The 17,977-nt window shown below is 43.0% G+C and overlaps 1 pseudogene; it reads right to left on the minus strand.

Annotated features, from left to right (window-relative positions):
* The window catches only part of LOC130136969 (pentatricopeptide repeat-containing protein At5g46460, mitochondrial-like), a 38,931-nt pseudogene extending 21,680 nt beyond the window's left edge, over positions 1–17,251 (minus strand).
* Between the last annotated feature and the right edge of the window lie 726 nt (positions 17,252–17,977).

Consider the following 17,977-nt stretch of genomic DNA (forward strand, 5'->3'; position numbering starts at 1 on the left):
TTGTGACTAACGTGCAGGTTGCACGCAGGAAAGGCCCAGGTAAGTGTAAATTGTGTGCATGTTATGTGATGGCTGAGTGTGATTGAGTTTGTGATTGTCTGGAGGTATGTCATAGCCCAGGTGGGGTTTAGGGGGTGTACTTATTGAGATGTGATCTCACGGTTATTTCAACCAACAATTTCAGAACCCCGGCCTAAGCCATGAATCTTCCGCCACCGCCGCCGCAGCGTTTTGGGATTCCTATGCACACCGATCACGATGTTGTAGAATACCCTATAGATGACAACATGACCTGGGTGAAACATACTACAGTAATTTGGGTAGATATAGGACTACCCCTCTAGCAGGCCCACACATACACCGCCTGGATGTTCAGAGATGGGGTAGATGAATTTGGCCCCGTCCGTGGCTTCGATGTCCCCTTTGATGGAGTTGGGGATTGGAATCCTTCAGCCATACCCCCTCCCGACGGCGAGATGACTAGTTTGGAGACTAGTCTAGCGCAGTCCGGACTCTAGCCTGCGCCCGCGGCACCTGAGCCCTCAGGGGCCGAGCATGAACCAAAGCCGAAAGAATCCCAAGCGGGGTATGATCCCATGGATGTGGATCTCGAGGTGATACCAAAAGAAGAAGAAGACCCTGAAGCAGAACTTGAAGAGGCCCCAGAGGTAGAGCCTGAAGGTGAGCCTGAAGATGAACCAGAGGACGCACCCGAGTACGAGCCGGAGTATGAGCCAGAGTATGATCCCAAGTTTGTGCCAGAGGATGAGTCGGGCGAGGAGCCAGAGGAGGATGAACGGGTCAAAGTTCCAGCGGAGTCGGGTGATATAGACCACCCGATTGAGATCGAGGCCGAGTCGGAGTCCTCAGAGGAGCAGACAGTTCAGGGGGATTCAGATTCGGGTCCTGAGGAGTCAGATTCTGAATGGACGCCATCCAGAGGGCGCAAAGGCTAGCATAGGGGCTAGTGTAGGGGTTGAGCTTAGGTCTTTTGAGGTGTCCCATTTTTGGCAGATAGGGTACCCAGGTTATCGATCTTTTTGACATCGGTGGTGTGTAGTTGATAGTTCGGTGTGCATGTATAGGAGATGGATTGTATATGTTGGATGTTGTATAAAGTTGGTTAAGTAATGGATATGTTTATTCTCCCTTTTAACCCTAGTTGTTTGTCCGGGTATTTGTGGCTTTCGCTGACTGTTTAAAATCTCTGATAAGTTTATTTGGGTTGGCGATAACCTGGGATGTCGCATTATTCGATAGGAAGAGTGTGTCGCGTGCTCGATGGGGTTCGAGGCGTGACACCTAAAATAGCTTTCAGATGCCTAAGTACGATAGGAACATTCGCATGGAAGGTGATGCCTTTCGGTTTGAAGAATGCTCGAGTTACGTATCAGAGGGCCATGAATTCAATTTTTCATGACATGATTGGAGATTTCATGGAGGTCTATATTGATGACATCATAGTCAAATCAACAGAGGTAAGTCATATTGACTATCTTGTACAGTCATTTATTAGAATAGAGAAATATCAACTGAAAATGAACCCTCTTAAATGTGCCTTCGGCATAAGAGTTGGAAATTTCTTAGGTTTTCTAGTAAAAAACAGAGGTATAGGGGTGGATAGAAATAAAGTAAAAGCAATTGTAGAGTTATCACCTCCATCTAGTAAGAAACAGTTGCAGATGATCCTAGGAAAGATAAATTTTCTTAGACGGTTTATTGCTAATCTATTTGGCAAGATAAAAGTATTTTCTCCTTTGTTGAAATCGAAGAACCAAGAGGAGTTTATATGGAAAGAAGAGCAGTAACTTGCCTTCAAGAGGATTAAAAAATATTTAACAAGCCCTCCAATTTTGATGCCACCAAGATCAGGTCGGCCATTGAAACTCTATGTATTAGCCACCGATACAACTATCGGGAGCATGCTGGCACAAGAAAATGACAAAAGCAAGGAGCAGGTGATATATTATCTTAGTAGAATGCTGAACGAAACTGAGAAGAGGTATACCGCTATTGAAAAGATCGGTTTATCATTATATTTCGCATGCGCTAAATTACGGCATTATCTTCTGCCAGCAACTGTTCATGTGATATGTAAAACCGATGTCATAAAATATATACTTACAAGGCCAATAGTGAGAGGTCGTTTAGCAAAATGGTCACTCGCCTTGTCTTAAATGGACTTAGCATATGTGCCGATTAGAGCGGTAAATGGACAAGTAGTTGCAGATTTTATCACTGAATACCCAGGTGTCCGGATCAGCGAATATGAGGCCGCAAATTACGCACAATCGGTTCCATGGATGTTATATTTCGATGGATCAAGTACGTCTACTTCATCAGGGGTCGGAGTTTTGATAGTATCCTTGAAAGGACAGAAGACGAAAGTGCAAATGAAATTGGACTTCAAGTGTTCTAATAATCAGGCTTAATATGAGGCTTTGATTGTTGGTTTGTACATATTGGCTGACATGACTGTCCGATCAGTCAAAATAATGGGAGATTCTCAGCTTATAATAAGACAATTAAAGGAGAATATCAATATCTTAACGAGAACATCTATGAACTTTACACCAGGGCCAAATAATTATTAGCCAAATTCCCTGATTCGGAGTTAGTCCACATAGCACGATATCAGAATATGGAGGCTAATGAGTTAGCACAACTGGCATCTGGTTATCGTGTTACCAAAGAACTAGCTCAGGCTATAATTACTGATATAAAGCGGTTACCGCCTATATCGGAACGAACACTAGTGGTAGGAGCTAAGCCAAAAGAGAATGATACTGATTGGTAGACTCCCATTGTTCAATACTTGAAGGAACCTCAATCGCGGGACAGGAAATTGAGGCGGCAAACATTAAAATATGTGCTACTTGGAGAGGAGCTGTACCGACATACTACGGACGGATTGTTGTTAAGGTGTTTGGACAGTAACGATGCAATCTTAGCAATGGCTGAAGTCCACGAGGGCATATGTGGAGCCCATCAAGCGAATATCAAAATAAAATGGTTATTAAGAAGGCATGGGTACTTTTGGCTTTCATTGACGCAAGATTGTATAGATTATGCAAAGGGATGTAGATCATGCCAGGTACACGATCTAGTTCAGCACATCCCCACAGCACTATTAAAGCCTATTGTACAGCCATGGCCATTGAGAGGATGGGCAATGGATATAATTGGCAAAATATATCCATCATTAGCCAGGAAGCACTCATATATATTTGTTGCTATTGACTACTTTACGAAGTGGGTTGAAGCGGTACCATATAAGGCCATAACCCAAAAGACGGTTAGAGAGTTTATAGAGGAGCATATAATACATCGTTTTGGTATACCAGAAACTATCATGATAGATCAAGGAACTGTTTTTACTGGAGCGGAAATATCAGGTTTTGCTGCTTCCCGAGGGATCAAGATGTTGCATTCCTTGCCTTATTATGCATATGCTAATGGTTAAGTCGAGGCTACAAACAAGGTTATAATTAACTTGATTAAAAAAATATCTTGAAAAGAACCCAAGGGAATGGGATCAGACACTGTCTACCGTACTTTGGGCATACCGAACATCAAAAAGATCATGGACTGGAACAAGCCCGTATATGCTGACTTACAGTCAAGAAACAGTCTTGCCGTTGGAAATTACAGTGCAATCCTTGAGAGTTAGACTCCAAAATGATGTTCTATCCGAGGAATATCGGGAAGCAATGTATCTATAGTTAGATGAGTTGGATGAAGTAAGGTCCGCTGCATTGGACCACATGATTGCGCAAAAGAAAAGAGTTGTGCGAGCCTATAATAAACACGTGAGAGCTAAGCAGTTTGCCATCGGAGACTTAGTATGGAGAGCTGTTCTCCCACGTGACACACATGTCGAAGCCTTCGGGAAGTGGTCTCCTATTTGGGAGGGCCCATACCAGGTAACCAATGTGTTAAGCGAAAATGCCTACCGTTTGATGAAAATCGATGGGAAAGAATTCCCACGCTCAGTTAACGGCAAATACTTGAAGGTTTTCTACCCGACAATGTGGGAGATGAGAGACTCAAAAGAAAACAGAACAAAAAATACTGAGACCAGTTCCATATCATTAACCAAACCCTGAATTCCATTATTAACAAGATGCGTACATCTTTCAGCAAAGAAAAGAACTACTATCAACAAGGAAATGGCAACACAATCCTACACAGTCACTATCGGGATAAAATCAAGCTGCCTCCGGATGGCCATCATAAAGTCCTTGAGGTGGCCATCCATGTGTGAGTTCTCCTGTTCACCTTGAGCAGCAGCTGGGAACATCTCGCACGCCATGTCAAAGGTGCGGTCACGCTTTTTCTCTAGGCTTTCCAGTCTGGCTTCCTGTGAAGACAAGAGACCTTGTAGATAAACATTGAAATTGCAAAAGGTAGCGACTTCAAACCCGATATCTGCCAGCCGCTCGATAAGACCCCGCATTTGCTCAGAGTCCCGAGGGAAATGGTGACACCTGTACGCTCCTCTAGCTTGGAAAGCCTTGCTCCTAGATGAGCCTGTTCTCGTTGAACCCGAGTGAGCCGCTTTTCAGCCAAAGCCATCACCTTGCGATGCCATTCTACCACAGAGGAAACAAAAGCAGCACGGTCTTCGAGACCGATGGCCTTCTCGCGAAGAATCGTCTCTTCTTCAATCTTAGCCAGGTTCAACTTGTAAGCCTCCAAACCCTCAAGGAATAGGAGGGAGAAAAGCTCATACTGACGGTGGAGCTCAGAACCGGTGATAGGTGCAACGTCCATCTCGGGAAGAAGTCTTTTCATAGCTCTCTTTTTCCGAGTCACGTGCAAGAGAAGGAAACCCAGCATAAAGCAACTCAAGAAGTTGCTTCCATTCTCCTATCTCTTCCACAGAAAAAATGCGAACGACTTGAGAAGTAGGAGATGAGTTCATGATGGAAAAAGACAAGGAAAGATTTGAATATGAAAAAGGCTGAAAGAGACTGTCTATTTATAACCGTGGCAAGAGACGGTTCAACACACTACAGATCGTGGGAACGATAAATCAGGAGACGTGGAAAGTGGAGAGTACATCTTTGCTTACACGATGTGGGAGGAGTGATACTCTCGGCAGAAAGTAGCGAGGGAAGATAAGCGGTTGAGGAGATAATAATAAAAAATCTCGCAGGCCATCATTACCTTGGAACTCGAATAGGAACTCGAAAGGCCGCGGGTTATCAGCTTTTGACTCAATCCGATTCGAAAAGACTGGGGACTCATTAATGGAGAGGATATAGCGTATATTTCCCCTTATGTGGCATAAAGATGTTGATTGGGGATTGTACAGTCGCCATGATATAATTTTAATGGATAAGTTAATGGGTCACTTTCATTGACAGAAAGAATAACATACAAAGAAGCCATTTAGAGCTCTTTTTTCGGGTGAGGTACCTGGGTAATTGATTAACTTGATGGCAGCCGAATTATCGGTTAGGGCCCGTGACGGTATAATCCCAAAGAGAAACAGAGAGGAAACGGAAATTTCATATGAAAGGGGGGATACACATTTACAATGGGGTAAGTACAGCGCAAGTGCCATAATTTTTGTACGGATGACACTTAAGTGTTATAACTTTTTTTTGGCTCACTTAAGTGCCACTTATGAGCTGATCGTGAGGGCCCAAAACCACGGCTTTTCCGGCCGAACGGTGACCTTCCGGCGAGGCGAGCACCATCAGCTTGAAGAGGGGGTGTCGGTGAATCATTCCATGGCCTCCGTTCATCTCGAAATTTCCGTTTTAGCCTCCGTTGACGAAGGTAAAAATGCTTCGTAGTCACGCAATTTATCGAACCGATTTGTGTGACTACGAAACATTTTTACCTTCGTCAACGGAAGCTAAAACGGAAATTTCGAGACGAAGCGGAGGTCATGGAATGATTCACCGACACCCCTCTTCAAGTTGGTGGTGCTCGCCTAGCGAGCGGTCATCGTTCGACCAGGAAAGCCGCGATTCAGGCCCTCACAACTAGCTTGTTAGCGGGGTTGGTGACCTTCCGCGGCGCGAGCATCACCGGCTTGAAGAGGGGTGTCGGTGAATCATTACATGGCCTCCGTTCGTCTCGAAATTTCCGTTTAGCCACCGTTGACGAAGGTAAAAATGCTTCGTAGTCACACAAATCGGCTCGATAAATGTGTGACTACGAAGTATTTTACCTCACACGAGCTAAACGAAATTCGAACAGAACGGAGGTCATGGAATGATTCACCGACACCCTCTTCAAGCTGGTGTGCTCCCTCACCGGAAGGTCATGTTCGGCCGGAAAAGCCGCGGTTTCGGTCCTCACGACCAGCTCGTAAGTGGCACTTAAGTGATCTTTTTTTTGAAAATTATGGCACTCAAGTCCTCCGTACAAAAGTTATGGCACTTGCGCATGTACTTACCCCCATTTACAAGCCTAAAAGGAAATTGAGGAAGGTTTAGTTAAGGTGACGGAAGACTGAATTGCTGCCGTAATGCTAAAACGAAAGTATGCAATCTCAACTTTAAGGTCCTATTTTCAGCACGAAGTTTCATTTTTCGTGTAGCTTGGGCTTGAATTTTTTAGTAGAGTCGCTTGCACTCGCGGATAAGAGCCATCAAAATGTCTTGTCGCGATGTACGAGTTGAGTGGTTAGGACCGTAGATGCTTCGTTGAGCCTAATTCGTTGAAGATTGTCGGTATAAAGTGGATCAGTGAGACTAATTTGACCAAGGAGCCTTCGATTTTCTTGTTGATTAATGGTCAGCTGATCTAACATGACTCAGAAATCTTCTTTGGCATCTACCATTTCCATTTTCTTCCATCGGTATTCAGTTTCGAACACTTTGGTAGAGGCTAGTTTGATATAGTTGTCTCGGTACACCTCAAGGATTGAGTCGATGGACAGAGAGAAACCCCTATAAGCATGCTGGAAGGCAAAACAAAGCACAGAACTTATCACGGGATCCAAATTCGGTAGTAGATAAGCAATTCTCCCATCAGAGGTCGATTGGAAATAATGAATATGTTAGCATTAGAAGGGGAGGCCAAACCATCATCCTGAGAAGCGGCGTCCCTACTCCTACTGCGAGCAGATTTGGATCAGGAAGACTCCGCACGATGCGAAGAGGTGCCTGAGAAAATACCATTAGGACAAGCCTTCAGTTCCAAAAGTTAAATAACATTGAAAGAGAACTGGCTTACAAATAGAAGATGGATGACCAGTATCACAGGTTCTGCAAAGACTATGAAGTTGAGGAGTCGAAGCCCCGACCATGCGGAGGAGAATAGCATCGGTACCATCAGGGAACAAGGTGTCTTGGTATATGAAGTTGAGGAGTCGAAGCCCCGACCATGCGGAGGAGAATAGCATCGGTACCATCAGGGAACAAGGCGTCTCGGTATAGAATCCACCAATCTTCAAAAGAAAGGGTAGCCTGTGCATGTATACGAAAGCTAATGCAGCAGGAGCAAGAAACCATCTCGTCTTTGACAACTTCCTGACACCGGAATGCCGCTTGAGGAAGTTGGCGTTTTGGAAGTGCAAAAGGAAAATCAATGGAATACATACAAGGCATGGGGATTCCTTGGCTCATTCCAAATTGTCGAGCACAGTATTGAGGTTGGTACACCTCGAATCCAGGGCAAAATTTACTGCCATTAGAAAAGAACAGAGGTAGATCCGCGGAGGTAGGTTTTGGAAAATCAATCGAAAATGGGGTATAGGCCAGAATGAAGAGCAGGATAAAAATCTAGAGACTCCTCCTTAGTCGCCAGAAAGTACTTAAGGAAGAAAGTGAAAGGAGAGAGATGTGAAGAACGACTTCTCGGTGGCTTACAGATGATGGTTATACCAAAGTTATCAGGACTAAGGCTAAGGCTGTGATCGTTTGTGGAAAAATATTTTTCTGAAAAATATTTTTCGCGTTTTTCGGTGGAAAACATTTTCCTTCCCCACCCCCAAATCCTTCATTGTTTTGAGCAAAATGATTTCCTCTTTTCACAAAGAGGAAATCATTTTCCCCCAAATTGAAGGCAAAATTGCCCATGGGAGGGAAAATATTTTCCGTGGGAGAGGAAGTTGATCGCCGGTCACCACCGTTGGCCGCCGGTCGCTGGCCGCCCGCCGCCGCCGGTCGCCGCCGGCCGCCGCCGCCGGTCGCCGGTGAAAAATATTTTCCGAAACTTTTTCATATTGATCGCCGAACACCGGAAAATTATGTTTCGGGAAAATATTTTCCAGGAAAATGACTTCGGGGAAAATATTTTACAAAAGGAGAATATTTTCCGCCAAACGAACGGAAATAAAGATGAGAGTTCACCTCATACCACCCGCTCGGGAACTTCAGGGAATGCGTTAAAAAGGGTCAGAAAATATAATTTGATTCAAACCTAAAGGAGCCAAAGGGGACCAAAGAAAGGGTCTGGATGTTCAGTCATGAGTGAAGATTGAAAGTCGGTAATAGACCTGTATAGGGCGGCGAGTATCATCTCGTCGAAAGGTTGACCGTTCTCAGAAGCCAAGGCGACAGCCAAAAGACCAAATTCCTTGGATATGAAATTCGAAGGAACACAAAAAACATATCGAGAAAGCCAATACAGAAGGAATGCGGCATGCTCTTCCATAGTGACATCACCTCCACTGTACATGAAACGCCTCACGAAAGTTTTAGGACGAAAATCCGACAAATTCAGGCCATGAAACATGCGAGCCTCACAAGAATATAGAGTGAGAGATTCATCACCGTACGGCACAAGACCAGTTAAATCATGAACGTTGATCAAAATGACGGACATAGGGCCAGCCGGGAGAAAGAAACGATGACTAGAAGGTGACCAAAAGCAACAAAGGCTAGATATCATATCGTGGTTGACGAAAAGATGAGTGCAACAGAGTTCTAGTGCTCGATGAATATGAAGTTTCTTCCATAAGGGTTTCATGATTGGTTTAAGACGGCTATACCATGTGAAAAACACTTGATCGAAGGCAGGCAAGGAATCAAACCTTCTATCAGTAGGAAGCCATTGCCGGTCAATCAGAACCCCCTACTGAAATGGAAAGTGCTCTCTGGAGTACCAAGGGAAACATTTGTTGAAGATTACAGGTGGAGGAAGAGCCTTAAAATAAGGGCCAACTATAAGTTTTAGGTGGTATGGCACGATCTTCATCCGCGGAACATTGTCTGAGTTTACAAGAAGTGTAGAAAGGACACCTCTTTTTTCCAGACGGCATAAAGAAAAGAGCCGACCAGTATAGGCGCTCGGGTGATAGGGATTTCTGTTCGACGCTCTAGTACGAGGAACCATGGGTGAACAGAGAAACGAGCAACCACGGAAGTATGATAAGCGAAAGTGAACAGTCAAAAGAAGACGGATTGGGATATAGATAAAGGTGGAATGAAAGAAGAAACCGCCAAATAGAGAAGCTGAAAAGACGTAAAGTCCCAAAAGAACATAAGTAATCGTGGCAGTTCATTTATGTCATGGGACGCGTGGAGCGGAAAAGGGGTATTCCCGTACAAGAGCACTCATTGATGGATATAATTTAAAAGACTGAAAGTACGGGCAAGCTTCCAGCCACAGGCGTGCCAGCGTCTAAATAAATGTAAATACCATGCAGAAGGGACAGGTAAAGAGCAAGGAAAATCAGCACGGTTCCATTATTCACAAAGAGGAATACATCTTTTCGATAACAGATCGAAAGGAAGAAAACTCTTTGTCCAAAGAAAGGTTTTCGGCAAGAAGATGAGGCTTGACAATATTTTGGCTGTCCACGGCAGTAACATAGTCCTGAGCTTCTTTAGTACGCTGGGATACCTTCTTGACCTCAACATTAAGGAAGCGCCATGCTTTGGTCATATCGATGTGATGAGCCAAAAGCACTCGACGAGCTTAAACCAGTTTGGCTTCGAGATCAGAGACAATCTTAGCCAAGCCAGCTTTAGTACTGATCATCGCTTGGTAAGATTTGAAGAGATGGTCAGCCGATTTCTTTTGCTTATCGACATCGACAAGAAATGCTCGGGACTGCCGTTCCGATCTAGCCAAAGTCTGGAGCTGATTGCAATTCTTCTTGACAAGCTCAATATCCAAAATAAGCTTAGGAAGGTACGACTCACAATGAGTGTGCAATAGACGAAGTTGAGCACAGTTGGGGTCTTCACAGAGATCGTTAAGAAGGACTTGAGCCCTTGTCTCAAGGAGGGGATCCGAAATGATCGTTGTCAGTCCACCCTCTGAGATTTTGAGAAATTCCTGGCATTTTTCTTTAGCTGAAAGACCCGAAAGGTCTTCATTACACTCTAGAGGGGTGAATAGAGGCGTTGGCGTAGCTTCAAGAAGCGCCTTTCGAGCACTTGCAACATCTTTAGGAAGCGGGAGTGCGACCCCACTAGGATCAAGTTCCAAAGTTGATCCAGCTACGAAAGAAACGGGTCGATGACAAGAATGCTAAAACCAATAGACGATTAGGTAATGGAACAAATTATTTATGAAAAGAAATAAGGGAAGTCTACTCTCAACGTGAAACGTACCACAAGACCAGATAATGCCACAATAGGGCCTATCGATACAACAAAAGGCGATACTTACTCTGAGATCATCGGCACCACAGTCGAAGGATTAGATTTCGTACCTTGAGCAGGCGTTACACCTTGCGGAGACGCAGAAAGTTCAACCGAACCCCGAGGGGAATTAGGAGTTGATAAAGCAGGGGGCATACTCAAAGTCAGACCTTCAACAGCCCCACTCGGGAGGAGACTAGGCTCTAATCCATCGATTATGTCATCACCACGGCGACATCGTCAGCATCCACGGCGAGTGGAGACTCTAGCTCTGAAGCACAAGGAGTAGGAACCACCAGAGGAACATCATGTGGAACCGATGAGAGCTTAGGTGACGATAGTATATCGGCATGAGTATTTTCCAGAACGAGTTCTATGATTTCAATAACGTCAGGAGCGGAAGATGAGCGGGAAGGCAAAGCATGGGCTTTTGGCATTTTAGAGGCGGATCTGGTTACACGAATTCTAGTCCTAGAGGCGACATTACACTCGGGATCTTCTGTGCAAAAAATTCAGTGAGATACGTGCGAGATTCTCTAAAAGAAAGAATACAATGAAAGAGAGCAAATACCAGGACTGAGGGATCTTTTCGGTTTCTTGTGGGAAGGAGAAGCTTGCAGTTATGAGGAGGTTTCAGGAGCCTTGGGGACAAAACCCTTGTCTACAACTTTTCCGATTATGTTATCAACTTCGGTAGCAAATAGGGCATCCCGATAATTATTCCGCCAGTTCTTGAAGCTTTCAAGAGCATTCGGGACAAGTACAAACGGTTTTACGACGAGGTTCTTTGTTACTTCCATGTTAATTCGGTGACAACAGATGAAAGGGTCGGAATATTTGGTCACTCCAAAGAGGCACTTTTCATTGAAAGGAAAGTCCATTGAGTAGGGGGCAAGAATCGGAATACCCTGCGTCAGCCCGAACTGCCGAGCGTAGTACTAGGGAGAGTATACCTCAACCCCTGATTTCAACTTTCCCTTGAGGGATAACTTCAATGCCAAATCAGAAGCCACCAGAAGGAATCCAAAATTTTTGGGTCTCTTTAGAACTAGAAAAATGAAAAACATCCTGGAAATCTGGACGAGAGAGCGGGAAAAAGTCACTATCACTCAAGGAAACCTGGTAGAACCAATAAAGGTAATATTTGAAGGCACCAGTCCCTTCGAGAATGGGAAGCAAATGGAAGCTTAATAGACGGTCTCCGGCATTTTTTGGAAAATAAGGTCCAGCCTTATTGGCCAGCGGAAGCGGGATTCTAGACTCAGAAAACAGAGAAGGAAAACACAGGTGAATCCAAGCCTGACTAATCTAGAAAGGACCATAAAAGACCCCTAAAGTCGCTTCACCCATAGAAGCAGACACGAAACCCAAACCTCGGTACAGTGCAGCCAAAGCTAAGCATCCCAAAGCAATCGGTTTACCTTTTGACAGATGAAAGGCCAGATCTCTCAATTCTTTTGCTACCTGAAGCGAAGGATGAAAGACGAGGGATTTGGATAGCCAGTAAAGAACAAAGGCAACATGGTCATCTTCCTCAATTGGACCCGTTCGATAAGTGAATTCACTCAAGACACAAGCATATGAAGGTTCACCTTTTTGGAGGAAATCCCGATAAGCAGAGGAGTCAAACAAGCTAGGGTCCTCTCCTGAAGGATTTAACCTAGAAATAGCATAAACATCAAGAAGAGTTACCGACATGGGACCCAATCGGAGAAAAAAGCAATTGGCGGACGGAGACCAGAAACAAATCAGAGCACCTAAAAGCTTAAGGTTCAATTTCCAATCAAAGGTACAAAACTCAAGGGCCTTGTCGATATTAGCCTTTTTCCGGAACTCTTCCAAAACTTAAGCCTAATATACCATTCGAAGAAAGAAGAGTCAAAAGGAAAGAATGACCCGAGCCTCTGCGAAGTAGATGTCCAAACATAATCAATGATCTGTTGTTTCTGGAATGGAAGAAGCTCGGCAACATGTCGGGAAAAGTAAGGCTGCGCATGACAACGATTCTGTGCCCGGGAACAGATTCTGCTCAGAAATGATTCTTTTTGATTCTGTGCCCGGAATTGATTCTGAGCATTTTAAGGCGTTTGTTAATGGCCCAAAATTTCATCCCTGGAATAGAAAAAGAACAGAAATGCGTTTGGTAACGCCACAAAATTTCTTTTTATTAATAATATTTTTAAATATTTTAATATTTCTTTCTTTTTTTTTCTTTTCTTTTTTTCTTTTCCTCCTTCTTGGCCATAGCCTGCTCGCCGGCCATGACCGGTAAAATATTTTTTTATTAATAATATTTTTATTAAAAGTATTTTTTTAGCCATGGCCTGGTCGCCGGCCATGACCGGTAAAATATTTTTTTATTAAAATATTTTTATTAAAAATATATATTTTTATTTTTTTTGGCCATGCCGGCCATGGCCGGTAAAATATTTTTTTTATTAAAATATTTTTATTAAAAATATACATTTTTATTTTTTTGGGCCATGGCCTGGTCGCCGGCCATGGCCGTTAAAATAATTTTTTTATTAATAATATTTTTTATTAAAATATTTTTATTAAAAATATATATTTTTATTTTTTTTTGCCATGGCCTGTCGCCGGCCACGGCTGGTAAAATATTTTTTTATTAAAATATTTTTATTAAAAATATATTTTTTTCTTTTTTTTTGCCATGGCCTGATCGCCGGCCATGGCTTGTAAAATATTTTTTTTATTAATAATTTTTTTTATTAAAATATTTTTATTAAAAATATACATTTTTATTTTTTTTGGCCATGGCCTGGTCGCTGGCCATGGCCGGTAAAATATTTTTTTATTAATAATATTTTTTATTAAAATATTTTTATTAAAAATATATATATTTTCTTTTTTTGCCATGGCCTGGTCACCGACCATGGCAGGTAAATTATTTTTTTTATTAATAATATTTTTTATTAAAAATATATTTTTTTCTTTTTTATGGTCATGGCCTGGTCGCCGGCCATGGCCGGTAAAATATTTTTTATTAATAATATTTTTTATTAAAATATTTTATTCTCGTCGGATCCGGCGAGGGCGGTCCTCGGGCCGGACATTAGAAGCTAAATTAAAAACCAAGAAAAGGAAGAAGAAAAAAAAATTGATTCTCAAAATTGTTCCCAGAATCAAGAAGCTACTTTTTTTTTATTCTTGATTCTGCTCCAAAACTGATTCTGGGAACAATTTTTGACAAAATTGTGCCCAGAATCAAAAAATTAAACAAACGCATTTCTGTTCCCAAACTGATTCTGGGAACAAAAGAACAGAATCAAACACTGTTTGGCAAGTTGTCATGCGCAGCCTAACTAGACAGGAAAGGAGGAAGATATGGTGTCCGAAGACAGGGGCCCAAAATGATCTCGGTAATAGTCTCAGAAGGACAATTTTGTAACGACAAGAAGACATTGTCTGCATACGCGGGTGACTGAAGCTGCTTAAAAGGACCCAGATACGTCAAAAGGTCATATGTAGAAGAAGAAGAAGACATGGTAGGACCAGGGCGAGAGAAAGGGATCTGAGGCGACAAAGGAGAAAAGGTAAAAATCCGATCTTGAAGCAGCTGTCAATGGCGTAGGGAGGAGTTTAAAAGGCACTCGGAATTGAAACCCTAAAAGATATCGAATCGCGAGAAAAGATTTGGGAAAGCTGAAAAGATATCTAGTACAGATACAAAGGAGATGTATCAGTCAGTGCAATTATCATACCAAATTAAAAGAATTGAAAGTTTTTTTTCAATTCTTTTAAAGGAGGCATTTGTTGGCGCTCAAATTTGGTTGAGTGGGCTGGAAGAAAAGAGAGACATCGGGCCCAAATTGCTAAATAATAAACTAGACACTATAGCCACACAAGGCCCAATATATTGGGTATCGAGGACTCAGTACCAGCAACTGCCTAAGACATCAGGATAAAGATATGAGCGATTACCTCATCTGGTGCCGATAATATCACGGGATAAGAAGGAACAGTTATCGGGAAGAAGATTGAACAACCTAGAATCAAGACAATAACTGCTAGGTAGCGGTTATTCTTTAGTATTAGCTATAAATAGCGACTGCAAAAACATCGAGAAGACCCTTTTGCCAAATCAATTGCAGAACGCTTACCTTTTTTGTAACTTCGTTTATCTAATTATTATTGCCAATTTATCTTTTATCGTACAATTTATCTTTTGGACCTTTATTTTCGTTCGCCATTAGCGTAGAATCCATCGCTTCCTTTCCGAAACGACTCAGGACCAGGTTACAAAAAACCGAAGATCTTCCCTTTCGGTGAAAGATCTTTCGTTCGACACCACTCTTAGCGAAACACCTCCCGAGTTTCATTTGGCTTTCCGTTTGTTAAGGTGTCAAGAGACTGCGGGACTGTCACGAGTCACATGACTCGCACATTTAAAGAAGGTGTAGGTTTCGGATGAACCAAGCCATGAAGAAGGGAATGAATGTGTGCAGGAGCATCTGAGTTTGGAAAAATGGCGTGAAATCTCATCATGACGATGGGAGTCTCTACTCCTATTGTCGTCGTGGGCAGGACTCGTGGGACAATCTCCCGTGAGCTTTTTACAATTATCGGATGATCAAGGCCAATGTAATATTGGCATTTTTTTTTCAGTAAATGGGTTAATACCATGAAAAATCCCAAACTAGTACACCTGTGATAATTTTACCACAAACTAATTTTTAGACCACAAAAATCCCAAACCGGTACATCTGTGACAATTTTACCGCGAGTTAGTTTCCGTTAAATTTTACCATTAAATTTCTGAGTTGGATGGCACGTGGCAGTTGACGGGTGTACCAGTTTGGGGTTTTACCCCTCCATTTGTCATAGGTATGCAGTTTGTGATTTTTCATGGTATTAATTCAATTAATGCGAGGTAAATTTGTCATAAATGTACTAGTTTGAGGTTTTTAGAGGTCAAAAAATTTGTTTAGGGTAAAATCCCAGGTGTATCGGTTTGAGGTTTTTTGTGGTAAAAAAATTAATTTTGGGTAAATTTATCACTGGTGTATTAGTTTGGAGTTTTTAGTAATATTAACCCTCAGTAAATTGGGAAATTTAGCTTGCTTGCCTGTATTATTTCACTAAAATTTCAATAAATTGTAATGTGGATTAAAACTTGAATTACTACTCCTTGTTTCTCTCTTAGTTTGAATGGTGGCTTGGAGGGTTGTTGTGACTCCCTGAACGGTCCGAGGAAGACGGGTTTTGAGGTAAAGTCAAGTTAAGGGACCAACGGTTCTCAATTAGTGCGAGTTCTCCCAAACCTTTACATTGCGCAATGTCGGGAAATTCATTTCAACTAATTAAACATACGAAACTACTATATGAGAGTTGCCAATATCTTATTGGGGTCAACTAGAAACCAAGTGAAGTACGGTAGAAATCTCATTTTCGACGCAATCAGAGATCTATGATCGACCCAAAAAAAATAAAAAAACAAGGGCCCTTTCGGTTGCGGCCTGGTTTATCTTGTCTTAATGTTGATTCCAAGCCGAGCAAACCTCAACCTTGTCCCGGGGTGTGAACACACTCAAACATGCCACATGAGCAAACCATACAAAAGCATTCCTCTTCATACTCACAACAAAGTACGAGTGTGCACACGTCCAAATTCAACAACATAGCATATCGCCCTAGCCAAGGGTTAGTAATTTCACTTACCTTTGATGAACTAAAGATGTTTTGCCAAGGAATGGCCGGTTGAGGAGGTAGGCGTGCATGGAGGTCAAAGTGAGCCAAAGTATGGATTTGAAAAAGAGGGTGCTTCCCTTTATAGGCTCCACTTGCTTCTTCTCCAAATCAAATCTTTTGCCATCATTACCAAATCTTCCTTCATTAAATGCTTAAGATGTGGTCATGATGAGATTTGGATTTTGTCACATGTTTCTTGTCTAGCTTGCTTTTCAAGCCAAATCTTTGGCTATCATTACCAAATCTTCATAAGACCACCTAAGATGATGGGGATAAGGACACTAGGAGTGCCATAACTTTTGTACGGCGCTCACTTGAGCGCCATAACTTTTTTTTGGCTCACTTGAGTGCCACATCTGAGTAAAATAAATTATTTGAGTGCCACTTCCGGCGAAAATGGATCACTTGAGTGCCATTTCCGGCAAATGAGCTGACGTGGATTTTTTAATTAATTTTTCACCCGACGTGGATTTTTTTAATGTTATTTTATTGATTTTTGTAATTTTTATTTTTCTTTATCTTTTAATTTTTATTTTTCTTATTTTTTTTAAGGTTGGCGACCCTCGCCGGCGGCCGTTTCGCCTGCGGCCGCGAAGGCTCTTGCCAGCGGCCGTGAACGCCCTTGGTGAGGCCAGTGCGGCCTCACCGGCTGTGGGTGCGGCGGCGAAGGCACTCACCAGATCCGGCGAGGCCGCGTCGCCTGCAGTGGCGAAGGCTCTCGCCAGATCCGACGAGGCCGCCTCGCCCACGGCGGCGATGGCTCTCGCCAGATCCGGTGAGGCCGCATCGCCCGCAGCAGCGAAGGCCCTTGGCAAGGCTGCCTCGCGCGCAGCGGTGGAGGTTTTTGCCAGATTTGGCGAGGCCGCCTTGCCCACTGCCGGCGAGACGGCCTTCGCGGCCTCGCCCATCACCGACAAGGCCGCGACGGCCTTGCCCATCGCCGGCAAGGCCGCGATGGCCTCGCCCATTGCCTTCGCGACCAAGGGCATGGCGGCCCTCGCCCAATTTGGGCGAGGGTCGCCGGAATTGAAATTTTTTTTTGCAAAAATAAAAAAATTAATAATAAACAAATTCAAAAATTCAAAAAAAAATGTTAAAATATTGTCCACGTCAGCTCCGGCGAAGCCACGTAAGCTCCGGCGAAGCCACATCAGATTTTACGGCTGCCAAGTGGCATTTGGCACTCAAGTGATCACTTTTTTAAATTTTTGGCTCTCAAGTGAGCCAAAAAAAGTTATGGCAATCAAGTGAGCGCCGTACAAAAGTTTAGGCACTTCTAGTGTCCTTCTCCCTAAGATGATGATTCATCCCTTGCATTAATGGCCAATGTTCTAGAGTCTTCTATTTTGTTCATATCTTCTTACTTCTTCCCCAAGCCAAACCTTGGGTTATCATAACTAAAGCCTCCCTCATTTAATGCCTAGATTTGGTGTAATCATGGGCTTTGGATTTGATCTTATCCAATACCTGCTCACCAAGACAATTCTTCCTCTCTAGAATGTTCTATTTTGTCTATTTTTCCAAGAATTAAAGCAAACAAGAAGACTAGGCCAAAGGAAGTGCTAACTTGGTTGGGAATGACTTCTTCGTGTCCATCCACGATCGACCATGCCTACTAAATCGAGGTTCGTAGCCGAGTTACAATTGGAAGTGGCGGGTAGTGGCCAAAGTTGTTTTGGAGTACTAAGTCGGTGGCCCATGTCGAGGGCACAATG

This window comes from Syzygium oleosum, unplaced genomic scaffold (genome assembly GCF_021117445.2).
Source record: "Syzygium oleosum isolate NSW1041296 unplaced genomic scaffold, Sole_v2.1 Sole_v2.56, whole genome shotgun sequence".
Lineage (NCBI taxonomy): Eukaryota > Viridiplantae > Streptophyta > Magnoliopsida > Myrtales > Myrtaceae > Syzygium > Syzygium oleosum.